The sequence below is a fragment of the Athene noctua genome, chromosome 3 (genome assembly GCF_965140245.1).
Source record: "Athene noctua chromosome 3, bAthNoc1.hap1.1, whole genome shotgun sequence".
In the NCBI taxonomy this organism is placed as follows: domain Eukaryota; kingdom Metazoa; phylum Chordata; class Aves; order Strigiformes; family Strigidae; genus Athene; species Athene noctua.
This window is the reverse complement of record NC_134039.1, coordinates 3,213,413-3,229,688: the sequence shown is the minus strand read 5'-3', so window position 1 is coordinate 3,229,688 and position 16,276 is coordinate 3,213,413. Positions and strand designations below refer to the sequence as shown.

At 40.1% G+C, this 16,276-nt stretch overlaps 1 long non-coding RNA gene across 2 annotated transcripts in view; it reads right to left on the bottom strand.

Annotated features, from left to right (window-relative positions):
- The window catches only part of LOC141958423 (uncharacterized), an 81,918-nt gene that overhangs the window by 38,257 nt on the left and 27,385 nt on the right, over positions 1–16,276 (bottom strand). For both annotated transcript variants that reach the window (XR_012633275.1, XR_012633276.1), the window contains exon 2: positions 1,956–2,141. This is a non-coding gene — a long non-coding RNA (uncharacterized LOC141958423). The remainder of the gene's footprint in view (positions 1–1,955; positions 2,142–16,276) is intronic.

Here is a 16,276-nt window from a genome sequence, read left to right as displayed (position 1 = left end):
TTTTTTTTATAAGAAGATTCTTACGGGGAGCTATTTGTGTTTTAAATTCAGTGTATAATATACGGACATCCGGATCTCAGCTTTAACACCACTAGCACATAACTAAAGACATAAAGCAAGACAAAAATCAGCAAACTGGTGACATTTCACCAATGCAAGTCATTACTCCATATAATTATTTTAAAGGCCTTGAAACTTATAACCCCTCCAGTACCTTTCTAGTAGATATGCACAGCCCCAAACAAATGTCCCTAGTTGTTGCAGGGATAAATGGGTTTCATAGCCAACAAATACATGCTGGCTTGGACCAAGCTATGAGGGGAATCAAATCATAGACTCAAAGGGTGCTTAGAGAAAGTCTGTTGCTGACAACTCTCTTACAAACCAGGACTGAAATTTTAGCTGATCTCAACTGTCTCAGAACTGACACAAAATATGCACAACCCCTCAAGTTAAAAGATCCATCACACACAGGGCTTTGTCCTCAGACACAGTAAATGCAAAACACTTCACATATTTATACGCATGTATGCGTGAACACACATACATTCACCCACATGTGTTTTCTATGCAAAACAAAGTCATATCATCCTGTGCCAGGATTCCTGCTCAGCTTTATCATGATCTTGATTTAATCCATACTTGGACCATGCAGGCTACAGATCAGTGCAATGGATTCATCAGCCAAAGGGTAATTTACACTAGTCATTTCTAGAAACAAGACACTGAGGTAATGGTTATAGAAGTCTTTGCAACGTTTTCCTTAATACCTCTGGTGGTCTGGAGTGTGCACAGAATGTGGTACCAGTGTGTAACTATCTTTTGTATCTACAGCATTGGAACGCTAACAACAAGAAAGTATGCATGTTTTTTCCTATACTGCAGATACGCAGACTACAGAAGGATTTCAAAAATAAAAATTAAAAAAAAAAAAAATCTGCATGCTATTGATTCTCCCACACTTATTACCAACTGCTATGTCTTCCACCACAAATATTCTCTTTGATGTTAACAAGAAGGATGAGCTGCAAAGGCTGCAAGAATGCTTATGCCCGTTACTGGCTTAATTATAAACTTGTCTGACTATAAACAAATGAAAAATAAATTGTTTGTATGCCCTGGCCAAATTCCTAAGGCTATAAAGCAAGCATTTCACTCTTTGTCATAAGAAGCATTTTATATTGCCAGGAACGTAGACACCTGCAATAGTAAGAACTGTACCCAATACTCATTTAGACAACAAGGTCTCTGGTGTGAATTTTAGTTATATGGATGACCTGAAACAGAAGCAAGAGAAAGAGATTCATGTATACAAGAAAGTACCGATACCCCTTGGAAATGCTCTTTATAGGAAATACTATGACTACATCAGAGAGAAGGTATCCCGATGACACCCCAACTACCTGCACTACATTGACAGAGCAATAAGGAAATAAACTGGAAGAATTTAATTCATCAAAAGTAAGATAATGGAAACCACTACTGAATACAAAACAAAACCACTAAGAACAAGAAACAGCACTAACTATACACAGTGCAAATATTCCAGCTATTTCCCAGGATCTAAGCAAGCCAAAATATATTGTACTACTCATCAATTCATACTTTCCATACGTAACACTAAAAACTTTTTTTTTGTAGTTAAACATTTCTGTACTTTGACATGTATTATCAAAAGAATAAAGAAAACATAACATATGCTAAACGATTTCTTCAAATACGTTAGTTGTTTAATCCTGGTAGTAAACTTAGGCTTACTGTTTCTGTTTTCATAATTTGAACACACATTGCCTTGAAATTTTCTTAGATGGAATTGCTCCTACAGATATTTCAGCACAGAAGTCAATGCACAAACAGTATCTTCTCTGCCCCAGAATTGTACCTTCACACCTCACATCAGCTTCTACTTTACAACTAAGCTGTTTGTTCTTTTTTTTTTTTTTTTTTAATCTTACCCCAAGTTTCCAAAGAATCTTCTAGGAGTCCTGCAGACAATGTGATAGAAAATTTCTATTTGACTACTTCCATCCTGCGTTTTGAATGACGGTTCAGATGAGGAAGAGCTTTTTCACTGATAAAGTGTAATTCTTCTGCTGTGTATTTCACACTCCTTACGCGGAGACTACATCCAGGCCGATACACTGGAAAAATAATTAAAAAAAAAAAATCTTTCACCATGCAGAAACATGTAAATATGTATCAACTGAAGCAGAAAATGTCTGTAAGGGTTTTCTTTTTTCTGCTTTTGTAACTCTTGGGCAGGATCATCAATACTAGCTGTAGAAGAAAGGATGCCTGAGCTCTGCGTTCAGATCTCAAACATACAAAGAGGTTTGTACAGAAGTGTGAGTCTGGCAATCAAAGTTTTACAGAAACATCCATATTTTTAAACTGAGCCCTATATTGGAGTGTAGGCAGGGAAGAACAAGACATTCTTAGCATACACCTTTTAACTTCGCAAGGGTAACGATTCTCAAAACAATTCCCCATACAATGATTTTGTTCTTTTTGTGTCCTTTTTATCAACATGCTGTTAGACACTTCTCTATCTTAACCCGTGAGTTTTGTGAATGACACTCTTTGTCAAGCAGACTGCACTGTACCACGCGGAAAAAGCAACAGCTCGAGCAGCGTGCACATATATTTCCAACTGCTCGCTAGACAGTGAGACAAACTGTAAAAGAAAAGAAGTTATCTGCATTGTAAAGCAGGACAGCAGTATTGTTTTGCACTGTACGCCGCATGCATTTCAGCAACGTGAAAAGGACAGACACCTGCTTTTTGACTTCCAAGTCACGTAGGCTGTAAAATAACAGAGTAAACCTGATCTGATGAATCGTCCAGCATAAGAGTAACATTAACAGTTTCCCAAACACCTTGCAGATTATTTATTATAAAGGTTTTCTAGTATGAAGAGTAACCGTGTGACAGACAGTGGCAGTACCTCACTTTGTAACTGTACAGCCTGTAAATTCACACTGGAGATTTCCTACGGACACTGCGCAGCGTTCAGAAAGACAGAGATGGAATCTACATCACCAGCTTAAATCCAAGATAAATCTAATTAACGGCTGAAGAATTATCGTGCTTTTTAACTAGAGAAGGGCCTCCTCCATAAAGCTCATCTTGGTAGAAATCCGTTCTGCAGTGTGCGAGAGAGGGGCCAAGCCTGGTGTGCTGCGAGAGACTCATCCCCATCTGCAGTGTGTATGTGGAAACGAGTCATCTCGGATGATTCAAACCTTGTAGAGACAGGAATTCCTGTTGCCCTGCTCACACAGATGCTTGTGGACAGCTCAAAGACTCCTGGAGCAAGGTTTGAGTATCTTGGCAATTCAATCTGTAGTGGTTATTACAGTGCAAGATTTACCTTTATAAACACTTGTCCCAGATAGGTTAAATATGTAAATAAAACCCCATATATATATATATTTAATACAATTAAATGTATTTTTGTATTTAAATTATATGCAATAAAATTAAATATATGAAATATTAAATTAACTGTAGCCACGTAGAATACACAAACATACAACTTTCTATGGAAACACACATACTGTTGTACTCAGCAAGCAATTTGTATAGTGGCAGGGTGATTAATTTCTATCCATACTTCCAAACGCGTGTCTTAGAGCATTAACATATACTTTAATTACTGTGCCAAGCAGATGAGCACATAATAGCAGCTATCATTTTGGAACTTTAGAGACATGGTTCACTATTTGAAAAAAACCCTTCTTAGACGAACATTTGCTTTACAAAAGCAACAGACTCTTGATCTTATCAATGTTGCTTAATTTTAAAATCAAATCACAAATGTCATGATATTCAGTATTGTTCTTAAAGCCTTGGCTCCCGCAGTTATGCAATTACAAGGCACTTAACAATTTTTAAGACTAAGTGTATCTCTAACCCTCGTGTTTTATGCTTAAAATGTGTATCTCAGCAGCTCAAAAACCAGCCAGTAAAGAAGCTCTACAGCGTTTCAACATCTCACAGCATTTAAACTATGTCATGATTTTCAAATCCAGGCTAACATTTTCCTAAATTAATACCTGAAATTAGTAACGCCACACTATTAACCCAGGAATCTGCTGTGAAGGCCAAGGCCAGGCTGGCCAACAGCATCAGCTTCTGGCAGCGTTTCTAGCTGACGGTCAGCAGAAATACCCACAGAGCTTAGACCAGCTCGGAGAGAGCAGTGCGGGCTCACGCGCAGCCATCCAGCCTGTCCCGGCTACAACCATCACGGGGACCTGCACGTGAGAGCCCCAGCGACACCCCAACAGGCCCCCTGTGTCACTCACCATGACCTCAAGGCAGACAGAGTCAGGAGGAGGACCCCCAGGATGGTCGGGGGCTGGAGCATCAGCCCCGTGAGAAGAGGCTCAGGGCACGGAGCCTGCTCAGCCTGGAGGAGAGAAGCCTTTGGGGATGGTTTTTCCATATCCGAGGGGAGGTTACTGAGAAGTCAGAGCCAGGTTGCTCACAGTGGGGTGTGGTGGGAGAACCAAGAGACAACAGACTTAAGTTGAAATATGAGAGGTTCAGGCTGGAAATAAGAAAAAAAACCCCAAACTTTTCTGCATGAGGTCAGTTCAGCAGCGGAAGAGGCTGCACAGAGAGGTCGTGCAGTCTCCGTGCTCGGAGGATTTCACAGCCCAAGGGGATGAAACCCCCAGCAACCTGGTCTGATCTCACAGCTAACCCTCCTTCGAGCAGCAGGTTGGTACCAGACACATCCTGAGGTCCCTTCCAACCCGAACCATGATGCCACCATCATTCCATGCCGCTGATCGCTGCTGCCTAACTTTCATGTTTTCTGGAACTGGTCACTTCTCACAAGATTCTATTTGCTTTGTTCACTCCGTAGAGTCCTTACTCTTGACACCCTTCAGGCCCCAAAAGAGCATCTTATTTGACACCAGTGTTTGTTTTTTCTCAAAGAGGCAACTGTTCTTTCAGGCACTTGAATCCCAAAGTATTTTAGCAAATACTCTGAAATCCGTGAGTTGATTCTGGACTGTGTTTGTTATTATGTAATGAGTAACCCTCCTACAGCATCAACACGCAAAACAGAAGGCATGAAATACCTGTAAAAATTTTTCCTCATCATGAACAAAATCCAACTTAGTTCAGGGCTTTTCCCTTATCTTTAAAAACAATACAGCCATGTATGTGACCTTGACACATCCTTTCTTCACGGGGGTCAAATCAGCTGCTAAAGCTGCTGGTATAACTGTATTTCCACTGTTTTTTTTCCTGCGTATGTTCTACATTTTCAGCTCCCAAAGCATACTGTGGAGACCAAGAACAGCCCTGCGCAGGCAGGCAGCTTCCACACATAAAAGAAAACCAAAGCACATGCACAGCAAACCCCATGAAGTAGATCTCCACACGTGTACCTGTTTTTATGACTACTGTAACACAGAGCGTAACAGCATAAACACAATATACAAAGGAATTGGGAAGCAACAGGGTTGAGCCAACTACAACTTCAACTGACATTTGAAAATGCTCGTTTTGGCTCTTGCATGAGGTCCTGGGTACATATTGATACACAGAGTTTATTATTCAAGTCTAAAAATAGTCAACTCATTGAAAAAAAATTTACTAGGAGTAGTAAGAAATACACAGTTGTAACAGGCCACCCCAAAGCACTTCTAAAACACAGTGAGCACAAACCTGCTATACTTTTATCAGAAGACCACCTTCCTAAAGCAACCGATTTTCATCACTTCCTCGAGTGCTTTTGCTTGATTTCTTTTTCTTGTCCAGCTGTGCCCTAACTTCATTTTTCTAATGTATATAATTTTCCCTAAGAAAAGATAAAGTGGGCAAATCAGGTTCCTGCTCCTGGCACCAAGATATTAGTGAGCTCCATCAGCTATTAACGGCCTCCAAACTATGGCAAACAAGTCCCGTCCCCCGTCCCCCCGCCCCAAGGCTCATTTAGGAAAAAAAATACAAAAACACAGGTCTACTCTTGCCAGAGTGTCTGCCTCTTACATTCACAGAAACCTGTCTCAGAAGAAAAAAAACCCAAAATCTTTATTATGTATGAGGTACAGACCATCTGCAGTGGGCTCCGAGAGCCAACTTAAAAGAAGTGGGAGGGAGGGCAGTGTTCCCAGCTGCACTGCCAGTGAGTGAAGAGCGTGAGACTCAGAAGCTGTTTGTGAGTAGGAAAGAGATGGTGGGTCAGCATGAAGGAGGATGTACAGGACCTGTCATCCTAAAGGATGAAAAAAAAAAACCCAAACCCCAAACATTGTTACATACATACTGCGTGTAGGGGTATACGGAGAAGGGCAACAAGAACAAAGAAAATCCGGTGAAGACACAAACATCAGCCCATAAAAAAAGTTTTCTAGGAGTGCTCTCACCCTGTCTCTGTGGTGGAAGAAGCACACAGAAGGTAAGAAGGGATGATAATATTATTACTCCAGTTGTAATATGCACCACGGAGCTCTTCGTGACACGGGAAGTAAGAATGGCAATAGAAGTAAACTGGCAGCAATGAAGAGTTTGAGGAGGTTTGCTTTTTTACTTATTATTTTAAAGCATTAAACACAGCTTTCCACATCAGTCTTACAAACCTTCCTACTTCTCTTGACACCTCTTTTCACTGCTGCCACTACACATACCCATATTAGCTATTTACTAGTATGAACACCATTACAGCTCAGTAGTGTTTCATTTCTAAAAATGAAAAAAAATAACCCTGTTTTTTAATTTTAACCACTGAAACCTAGTTACATTTAACCTTCCCACCAAAAAAAACCCCCCACAAAACCCAAACCAACTCATGAGATTCTAACTTCTAGCAGCTTGCCTATGCGTTTCTGTGTTTGTAGTTCAATAGGGAGGTGATAGTTACACGAGCTATAATCCAACGGTGATTAGGTAAATGGGAGTAAACCTTTCGAAGTGACCGTTGCTGATTCTGTCAGGAAGAAAATCTATTTACCCCTCTATTCAAGCCAAGAATCGTCACAAGCGTCCTGTTATGTAAAAATTTACTGGCTTTTTAAACACTACAAATTGAACCCCGGTTTTACTGACCCCCTTGGCTAAAACCCCGCTCGTCTCTCTGGGGACGGGATTTCACCTGGAATTTGAATCTATATACGGGCTGGTGCTGGAAATACTTACCCACGATGGAAGGGGCACTGACATTTGAGCTCTGGTGAACCTTGTTACACACTGGAGACACTTTTCCCAGCGGTCTGCTCCACCTAGCTGCTGGAGATGAGGGCTCTCCATGCTGACTCAGCAAACACAGACACCTCAGGCGTACTCCAGCAGCTTAGCAGAAAGAGATTCATTGCCAAGGGTTGGAGCTGAACCTGGGGGTTTTGCAATGAAGCAGCTAAAGGTGTGGGCACACATTCCCTTCTGGAAATTCTGCTAAGGAAGCACTAATCCCCAGTCAAAGGGTGGAGCGGGGAGTTTGGGGCAGTAGCAACTTAAACCACTTCAAGGAGGTTTGCCAGAGCTTGTCTGTCAGCGCTCGAGCTTTACTCCTGTAAAAAGTCCTATCAACTTCAAAGGGACTGCATGCACCAGTGCAATTAGTGACATCCACGCTTGCAAAAGAAGACTGAAGCCTCATTAAAATGCGTGGTTTTTTAAATGCGCACGACGACATCGCTTTCATTTTGCTGAAGTACTACGAACACCGGGAGCGACAATGCAAGGTTATTGTGCTTAAATTTGCTTATTTATTTAAAATAAGGTCGATTTTGCCTAAATATGCCAATATGCATAGAAAGCTGTACCCCTACAAATCTATCCTAATCTGTATATGCTACCAGAGACGAGCCTTTGCTATAAAAATGCTTTTTTATCCATGTATCCAGGAATATGCCTATGCCTAAGCAGGGAATTTTAAGTTGTTTCCCAGACTGTTCCTGTATCCAACTGCAACCTGTTTATTTTGACCTCAGTTCTTAGAAACTGTTGATGCCACGGTAGAAATATGCTGTGTGTTCCAACAGGCAACAAACAGTCCTAATGACAGAATACTCCATCTGTGCTGCCAGAGCATACAGCCTCGGTCTATAGCTCATATATGCTCTAGCTGAGCACGAAGCCTCGAAACGTGGGGAGAGAGCAGGAAGGTAACCTGCACCCCAGCTCACCGTGCCAGGTGTATACATCCCGATGTGACAAAACTACCCAAAACAGGCCTTTGTGGAGAGTCCCGAGTCAGCCAGTTTACACCCATACAATTCAAATGCACCAGCAGCACTTTTATCCTACCCTCCCTGTTCTGATTTTATTAAGTACAGGCTTTTTCAAATCTTTCAAAACTACAGAGTAAAGAAAGCTGACTTAAAATTGTCCAGTGCTATCAAAAGGTAAGAGTTAAAGTGTGCAGAACATATGGCACTATTTACAGCAGGCTAACACACGGAATTCAAGGGAATTTTCCATCAACCTCATACTCTGGAAAAGGTATATTACAGAAAAATGCATGTGGGGATCCTTTAATTTTTCTTGCATCTTCTCCTCTTATATGATGCAGCTGTGGAGCAACACCCACTGGTATTGGTAGCATGAAACAGCAATCCTCTCCTTTTACCAAGGTCTGGTACCAATTACCATGGATTTAGAGGCACTATATAAAAGACAGTGCTGATTTGTTTCTAAATTTGTATCTTGATTAAACTGTCAGCCTATAGCACAAAAGCAGAGCTTACCTGACTTTAAAATGCTGCGACAATAAATTATCCAAGAAGTGCAGTACAATTTGAAAACGCTTATAAATGGATCAATACTACGCTTTCTGCTTAGATTTTAAATTTTGGTCATGCCAAATCAAATGGAATAGAAGCAGCATTTTATATTCAGACTGTAAACTCAGTATGTTCCAAATAAAAACTGTACGTGAGGAGAGACTGCGAAGCAGGATTTTAAAAATCACCGAGTTGGCCAAGAGAATAACTGCATTATTATTACTATTTTCAAAATTATTTTTAGGTGTATTTTGGTTCACAAAAAAAGCAAACATAAAAGGCCAAAATTCATATTCTCAGGAACACAGATGTAAACCTCCATGGATCAGAACAGTGTTTTTTCAGCATTTACCCCTGTAAACAGAGCAGAAGTTGGTCTCGCCCTGTTAAAGCGAAGTCATTTCCCCCAGAATAGCTTTAATGATACTGAATATATTTTAACTATCTAGAATTTCAACATCTAGGATTAGTGCTGTAAACATACGTAGGGACTGCGGTCTAATGAAAGAAAAAGTCAACATAAACATGGTGAAGCAAAAGCAAGATCAGCCATGCAGAACTTCCAAAAAGTAGCTTGGGAATTAAACTACGGTTATTAAAACTTTAACAGTATAAGGAACCACTCTATATAACGCAAATATTATATATTAAAAAGATTAATTTTCAATCACGTTTACAAGCCATCACTTCTCCTAAAACTTCTGCTTTTTTTGCCAACGTTCTTGTATGTCCTAACACTATTTTTCTACTGACTTTTATAGGGCGTCCATGTAAGAAATAGCTATTCTGAAGTCATTAATTAGCATGCACCCTTCCAGAGAGAGAATATACGATAAAAGTATTACATAGTGAAGTTCAGGCATATTTTTATACCCTCAAAAGAGGGTAATTGATCCTCCCCTCTCCCCAGTTTCAAATGTGGAACTTGGCTGCTATGGGTTCTTTCCCACACAAATCAAGCCTTAGCTCTTTTGAATTGAAACAATATGGGATGATTATTGTGGGAAATTTTTTACTGTTACTGTAATTTAAAACTTTCTGTACCCAATTTTGCATTTTCTATAAATCAAAAACCCATTTCACTTAGGGCTACAATTAAACAGAGGAAATCAAAGACTAACTTCTAAGCAAGTCTTGCTATTAATCATAGGATGAACTAGTAGTACAACTACTTTTACTGCAGTTTCTTTCTGCCTGAGAACTACATTTTAATCTAAAGCTTGAGCTCTTTAGAAGAGACTGTGTCACAGACGAGACAAATTAAATAAAGGTATACTAAATGGTATAGCATTGCATGCTATTTAAGATGGAAGAAAAAACCCAAAGCATTCAGACTTCTGTAGTAACTCAAAAAAAAAAAATAAAAAAATCACTAGCTACAATGCAATCAATCACGGTTATTTATAGCAGCCTCTCTCACCTTTTGACACAACAGAAGCCTGCTAAAAAGTACAGCGCTGGCAACGTTTGCGCCATCGCAATGCTACTACAGAGACAACTACTCAGGGTCTGATGGTGCAATTACAGAAGCTCTCCTGCTTTTTTCTTTCACCAGAAGCAGCCATGGAGTCACGTCTTTTACTTTCCGCATCTGAGCCGAAATATCTTTTTCTCCTTTTTAAAGAATGATTTACCAAAGCAATTGATTTCAACGTCAACATTTACATTTACAATACGACACAAAATTAAAATACTAGTGAAAAATGAAACCGTGTGGAATATGTGAACTTAGGGCTTCCGGTTTTTAAAACTGGAAGCCAAAACGATGCATTTCTATTTCCTAAAAAGAAAAAATGCATCTTGATTGCTAGACAAAATAAAATATGAACCCTTAAATCAACAGAAAGACATGTTTCACCAAGCTGCCTGGTTTTTTTTTCCCCCTCTGTCTCTCAAACAAAATTTTTTCATGTCATTACTGTTTTTCAGTGCCCAGATATTTTTAGGGAGAGGTTTAATGCCTCATGGCGTTACTCTGCAAAACTCCTACAGAGGTGCAAGTCACCACATTATTTTCAGCAGTACGTCCACAGTAAGAACAAGCAAAAGTCGTTTCTTCACAAAATACACACTCAAAATAAAAACTGGCTTCCAGTTCAACACAGTCTGTAATGGGTATATTCCATGCTAAAGAGGAACCTTTTACTGTTTGTGAGGCAAAATGCATCTTGCAGAAATCCCTATTTTTATTTTTTTTTAAATCAGACACAAAGAAAATAGCTGTGAAGAGTTCTGGGAGTTATTGGAAGGGCTTTTTACAAACAAAAATCTTCCCAATCCTGACCTACTATTCAAATACCGTGTTTCAACAAAACACCGACAGAGAAGTTCTCACCTCTGGGAAGAATTTGATTTTTAAAAGTAAATGACTTACTGAGACTACAGGTTGAAACATTATTTTACTATTGATTATCTTCCTAACAAAGATTTCTAATGTACTTGCAGATCTCATTATCTCTTCCAATGAACTCCTGGATCAATCAACACCTCTGTTTCTCAAAAAATACTTTCAGAACATGTCACTTGGTCTGTGACACAGTGAGTTCCCAGGTCTTTGCTTCAGTTTGCTGAAACTCGTTCATCATTTTGAGCATGCCATTTCCCGAGCTGAAGGACAGGGGAACTCTCATTTTCTCTTCCCCTCTGATCTGAGCATCAGCCTAAGGCAGGTACACAGGTGATGCACAAGCCAAAACAATGCCTGCAACCATACCCCTGTCTACCCGCAATTTTGGAAAGACTGCATGCGAATGGACCTAAAGAGTAAAGAAAGACAAAGTGGTGAAAACCCAAAAAACCAAGCAGGGAAGTTTGGAAATCTTGTGCAAACAGCATGAAAAAAAACTGGAGCGCTTACTGAATTTAGTTACAACCCCTGCCCAACTTAACAGTCCCAACTAGAACGTTTGCCCCTTCTCTTTTTCTCCTCAGGTTTATCACACTAATTTCTCCCATTTGATCTGAAATGATAGTGTAAACTGAAGAGGGAAACTGCCTACCCTGGCAGGCTTACCCTCCTTGGTGTGCAGGACTCCTACACAGAGCTTGCACTGCAAGTGTTCTCATCCCACAGGTCATGAGAATGTAAGACCACCAGTTACCAGAAGCACTGATGAGCCAGTCAGAAACACCTAAATGCAAGGACTACAACATAGCCAGGGCCCAGCAGCACTCACCCAAAGATTTTCAGCACCATTAACAATCGGGCTATAAAGCTCTAGAAGTGGGCAGAGGATTGGTAGGAAACATCTCAGGCAACTGGCTGTAGGTCTCCTGTATTTTCATTTTTGGCTCAAAGCACTGTTTTTCACCCAGCCCTCACCAGCTGCAGATGAGAGGAGAGGGGAAGCGGTGGTAGGAGGGGGAGAGGACATGGAAGCAACACAGTCTGGGAAATGTGAGGATAAACCTGTTTATGAACATCACTCGACTCTCAGTGGGTGCAAGGTAAATCCTCTGCCCGAGCCTCTGCAGGATGTGATTGTCACAGGCACACTTCCTAGAAAAGTAGGGGGAGGAAAAAGGAGAGAAAAAAAAAAAAAAAAAAAAGCAAAGCAGATTTTAGGGTATTCATTAAAACACAGTTGGCCTTCTGCAGTAACTAAGGCAGTCAGCTTTAGCTGGCTTGAAGCTGTCCACATGGTGGAACCAGTGTGGCTCTCTGCGCTCAAATCCTCGCCTACTTCCCAACTCTGTGCATCACGTGTGTGTCTGGGGCACTCTCCAGTGTAGCTGTGCCCTTGATCAGAATGAAAATTGTAGACAGGGTGACTGAGAAAGCCTGCTCACTTGAGCTGACTGTAATTTGCTACACAATGCCAATGCTGCGCGAACCAGGCACGCCTGCCTGTCTTCTCGAAACTAAATTCTTTTAGGACCAACAGAGGATAGGCTGCTGTAAAAGAGAAATAAATCCTAAACTCAACTATATTCAGGCAAGCAGTAGGATAAAAGGAACGGAATTATCAGAGAAAAAAAAAAAAAAAGTCAGCAAACAAAAGCTTTAAAATATGCCAGTGTCTTTATTTTAAAAAGTTCCCTCCCAGTTTTCTATTCTGCAGGGAGCACATAAAATGTTATGATTTGCAAGTGTTAGTTTCCATGGTCATTGTTTAGTATTCTGTAAAGGTTTGGGGTTTTGCTTTTTTTTTTTTTTTTTTTAATTCAGTGATCTAATTAATTTCCCTATACAGTCTTAAAATGCTATCAGTATACTGGATTTTAATTACTTGTACAGCAGAATCCTAAACTGGAAGGGCAACAGACCAAGCAATTTCACAGCCTCTTTCTACTGAGCTGCTCTGATCAGACTTAAGACTTTGATTTGGGGTATATCCATGCAAATGCTGTGTGTGCTATTACTTCCGAATGCATAAAACAGAGCGACTAATTTACGAGATGGTGGCGATGAAAGAAACCTCATGGCAAGTAAGCAAGGGAGCACGTAACCTTCCACTTTGGTGGAGAACACTGCTGAATTTTGGGCGGCAGAGGAGTTGCCTCCTAAAGCTGTGGGTGAAAGTCTCCATTCAAAGGAAGTCGAGGACTAGAAGAGCAGCTGCAGCACAGATCTGGACTATGAGATGCCGCCTTGTGCAAAGCGGTTTTTAACCCCTCGAATTCTGCAGGCACTGCACTGCAAAGCTGCTCCCAACTACTCCCTTCTCAGCCCCGCGTTCTCCACGCGCAGGCTGGACGTGCTTTATTCACACAGCTACTGTTTCTCACAGAAGAAATCTCATGGGCAACATCAGAGTTATCTCTAACTTACGAGGGAAGGTGCTGAAGCAGAGGAGGAGGAGGAAACTTGAAAAGGCTCTTACTGTTACACCCAAGGCTGAGTGTAAAAGAATCTCCCAACTTCTTACTCATTTTTCCAGACAAGGGCACCATGACTCCCACGTATAAATACTTCACTAAGGCCTAATTTCTGGACAACAGCATGTCTAAGATGCACATTTTACAAATTAAAGGATAATATATTAAAGGATAGAAGAGTGACTAGATAAAACTCTCAGATTATATTGATCAGAATGAGTTAACCCCATTGAATGCAACAGCACAATAAAAATTATTCTTTGTACCCAGTATTTCTCCCAGTGGCTTCTGCAGTCGTAGTTCACGGTACATAAAGGATAGAAAAAAAAAAAATGCTGTGTGCTATCTGAAGTGGTTTGAGTGGGACTTAAACTCTACGCAGGCCTTGAACTAGTCATCTACAAAGAGGTGAAATTCACTTTGTGAAGAATGGCTTCGCTTTTTTTTTAATTGCCATTAGAAGTAATACCCACTAGACAGCGATGTGAAACACTGATCACCTGGATACACCCTTCCATAACAAGCGTTTTTCAAAAATACTCACACAGAGCTGTAACAAAAGTCTGAAAGCGCCCTGCCAAAGTAATTTTGCAGCTTGATCTCTCGATGTTAATTGAATTGTGACACTTTTCTATTTGTTCTTCCACTAATAGCAACTTTGAAACTCATATACACAGGTAAGGCACGGGCCTGATTTCTCACAGATTGATCTTCAGGAAAGCTTGTTAGCTCTTCCTGCTGGCCCTTCAACCAACGGGTATTTTCCGTTAGATTGTATCTCAGGAGGAACACATCAGTGACAAGAACAGTTACAAAATGCGGGGATTTGCTACTGCCTCACTCACCCCCTCTTTTCCAGGTGAAGTTCAATCCATCCCCAGGCCGGTGCGACTCTTCCACGCACTGAGCTGGGCAGGCATCAAAAGTTAAAAGGCTGGCAGCAATTATTTTGACAATAACGGCATTTTAGTGCTCCTGTGTCCAATCCAGGACCTTATATGGGTGCAAACCAGCCCTATCCAGCTGACAGTGTAAAGAAATCTATTTTGGGAAGAGAATTATGCTCATACTTTAAGTTCCTTCGAACTTGGTAAAAACTGATTGCAAGATGCGGACCGCGCCTACAGCACCTTCCAGCAGCGTGGAAGCATCTTCGTAAAGTGACAAGTGTTCTGTCATCACTCCTGACTTCCACGCTGGCCTGGCTCTTTACAACAGGCGCAACAACCTTCCAGTTTGCTTTTCTCTCCCAAATCACTCCTCTTTTTCTAGAGACTCTAGACCACCTTGCTGGCTGTATCTGCAGCCAAGCGCTATTCCTTATCCGCCTGCCTTAAGCAAGACTGTCGAGTTTTGACTCCTGAAAGCATTTTGGGGCAAAAAACCCACAAGCACCTGATGGATACCATTTTTATCCTGTTAAACACACCCCCCTGAGAACATTTTATGTTACAAAGAAAGTAATTGCCATCTAAATAAAGCACTAAATAGCATCCTAAATGCGTACACGCTAATATTACGTGTTCAACTTCATTTTTATTGACACCAGATAGGAGTGCATCCATACAAAAAAATACCCTGATCTCATACATGAAACGTATATATTGTAGAATGGGTTATGCTTTAAACGAAATAATTTTATAGACATTCAGGAGGCACCAAGGAGACAGTAGAAATAATTGTTTTAGTATAATTTAAAATGTAAATGTCATGTAATATGTAATTTAAATGTAAATCTGCACCTTAAACCTTCAATCCATCAATGTAAGTCTCCATTTAAGAAACAAAATTTCCATGTGATCATGTTAATTCCTCCTTCTGTAATAATTATAGAATGAGAAACGTATAACCTTCCATTAAAAAACTGGTAACTAACTATCTTCATAACAGACTGAGTTGGAAATTTATTTAAAAGGATGGTTACTAATAAAAATAGATTTAAAGATGCAAATGGTTTATTCACATAATAACTAAGCAACAACCCCCCCCTATATTTCACACTGCATTAAAAACAAAACCAAACCCCATGATGAACCCCCGCAGCAAAATCTGTATGTGCATAACCTTTGGGCCTGTAATAATTTCCATCCATTTTGAAAAAATGTGATCAATTCCTTCCCATGCACCCTACAATTCATAAATGCACGCTGGAGTAGGAAGAATACCAATGCTGTGTCCCTTAAAACAAGCAAGCAAGACTCTGACACTCCTTGTTTTAAATTAGACAAAATAAAAAGGGAAAAAAAGCTAACTGCTTGAGTCCATAAGGTCATGCAGAACGTAGCATTCTTTAAATGCACTTTAAGAGTCATTTGAGTTCAGGCTTCCTGTATCAGGTTTTTAAATTAGTGTTACTATGGTTTGAGAGCACAATCCAAAACTCTCTGATATCTGTGGGAGACTTTCCACTGACTCAGGACTGGATATAGTATTATTTGTCTATAGGAAACAAAATACATCTCATCTGCCAAAGGTAACAAAAATGTCATGAGAAGTCTCCTTTCTTAAAAAAAAAAAAAAGAAAAAAAAAGAAAAGAAAAAAATCTGCAACCAAAGAGAAAAATAAATATAAAAAAAGGGGGGGGAAAGACTTATCAAAGAGTAAAATCTTTTGAAAATAATATTTGCTGTATATACAAATGTAGAAGTAAATATACCAGAGCTCTTTGTGTATGGGCAGCAAAACAAATAGTGATCAAAATCTCTCGGATGCAGTC